We start from the raw sequence: 2,327 nt of genomic DNA on the forward strand, positions 1-2,327 counted from the left end.
TAGTGTACCAGACTATGTCCAATGGTCTGCAGTCCCCACCTGTTACCTCATCAGGGGCGTCCATGCTCCTCCTAGCACGCCTTCATCAAACCCTTATCACATACTCCCAGTATTGATAAGATCTAACCATGATTCGTGCCCATCACTCCTTCCATGGAACTTCCATGAAACCAGTTTCTATACTGCATCCATCTTCAAGGCTGTTCATGCCTTTGAGAGTGGAGTCAAGCCTTCCCCCTTCTCTCCTAACCAATTGCGTGTGTTCCCAAGACACAGAGGAAGCCTTAGACATAATCATCCATGATCAATCACCATCCAAAGGTTGTGCATCACTTCCCTCCTTGTTTCCCATGAAACTGCTTTCCACACCAATCTCCCTTTAAGGCTGCATTGGCCCTTGGGAATGGATTCCGGCAAACTCCCTCCTTTCCTCACCATTTGCGTGTGTTCACAGGCTCCAGATAAGGCTTTTGGTGTTGTTAACATTGATCAAAACCGTTCAGAGGGTCGTTCTGAACTTCCCCCATGATCTGCCCCAAAACTGTCTCTTTATGGCCTTCACACCACCATGGGTCTTGGATTGGAAATCCGACCAACTCTCTGTATTTTTCTCTAGATTCTCTGTGTTTCAGGGTGTAGAAGGAAGCCCTGGCGTGCCTGCAAAGGCACAGACTTGCCTTCCATATATAGGAGAAGGGGTGGTTACTTCTTAACCATTGCATCCCTTGGGTATCATTTCTAGCTATTGATTTAATCAATGGTACAGATTGCACCCTTTCGCCTATGGCAGTTACCACATGCCCTGGAACTGCCAAACCACTCCTGGACATGTCCAAAACTATCCCACACCAGCTGCCCATGCCCCTGGCTCAATCCCAAGAGCCTACTAGCCCATCGGCACACACGGGTCACCCACATGGCCCGACCACTGTCCAGACCCGGCCCAACTGCTCAACACCTGAACAATCAATCCAGCTGAGTTGAGCTGATCCCCAGCTGATCAAGCTAAGTGAGGTAGACCATCCAGCTCAGGGAGCTGACCTATACTTCAGTGAGCTACACCGAGCTGCACTTCACTTCACCTAGCTGGTCGAGCTTGCTTACTGCATCGCCCAGCTGTTATACACTGTGTCCAGCTTGCTTCCTTTATCTTCTTCAATCCTTCTAAGTCCCTTGGTCAATTTCCAGACCTAGACTTAGTTTTCCCATGATCCATTCTGATCACTCACTTCATCGAGCTTCACCTGGATCTTGTCCAGCTACCAGCTCGCTTGTCCAGCTCCTTTGAGCTTGTCTCCTTCTTGGATTAGCTATGCCTTGGCTTCCTGATGCCCTTAACCTTACCTTCAGGCCATGATATACTTGTCTTTAGGTCATATGACCTGACTGGTGCGTTTCCTCGCACCGCAGTCCGTAATGACGATCCTATCCAGGATCGGGGACAAGTCTCCCCTACTTACGAAGGATTCGTCCTCGAATCCAGTGGTGTTAACCTCTTGTCTCATGACAAAGGTTCAATCCAAACTCCTTTGTACCCGGAACATGGAGCATGCTCGATTGGTTCTTTCTAACCAATTCGTTGCATCTCCCACCTTGTTCCTTCTCACTGACCACGTCCTGGTCATCATATACACAACAAGTCTCCCCCACTTGATAGATATTTAATCAAGTGGTCCATCAAGCACCCATACAAAGACATGACTTGTGTCACTTGACCCAATCTCCAGGTTGCGTTCCTAGTAGACACCAAGTCTATGTAGAACACTTCAGTTCCATGACTAGATCAAATTCAGTACCTAGGAACATACTGAGTACTCAAGTCTTAGTAGATTCAACCAATCTCCAAGCCACTCGATGCACCAGCCAAGTCCTAGCGAACATGTTCCAATCTTTAGGCTGCTCACTCTACCATGAGTCCTAACAGATTGTTCTGTTCCCTTAAGTCCTTCCTGGACAATAAGGTTGGACAATAAGGTTTATGATTCCAGCAATTCATCAATTCTGGGTAAAGGGTCCTTGTTCTTCCCAGTCACCCTGTTCAAACCCCTATAATCAATGCACAACCTAAAGCTACCATCATTTTTCTTAACAAATAGGACTGGTGCTACCCAAGGTGATACACTAGGGCGTATGAACCCCTTCTCAACCAACTCCTCAAGTTGCTTCTTCAGCTCTGCCATCTGAGCTGGTGCCATTCTATATGGACTTTTAGATAATGGGACCGTTCCAGGTTCCAATTCGTTCCAGGTTCCAATTCAATGATGAATGGGTCAGCCCGATCAGGGGGAATGCCCTGTAGTGCCCCAAACACATCCTGAAATTCCCGA

This window comes from Brassica oleracea, chromosome C9 (assembly GCF_000695525.1).
Source record: "Brassica oleracea var. oleracea cultivar TO1000 chromosome C9, BOL, whole genome shotgun sequence".
Classification (NCBI taxonomy): Eukaryota; Viridiplantae; Streptophyta; class Magnoliopsida; order Brassicales; family Brassicaceae; genus Brassica; species Brassica oleracea.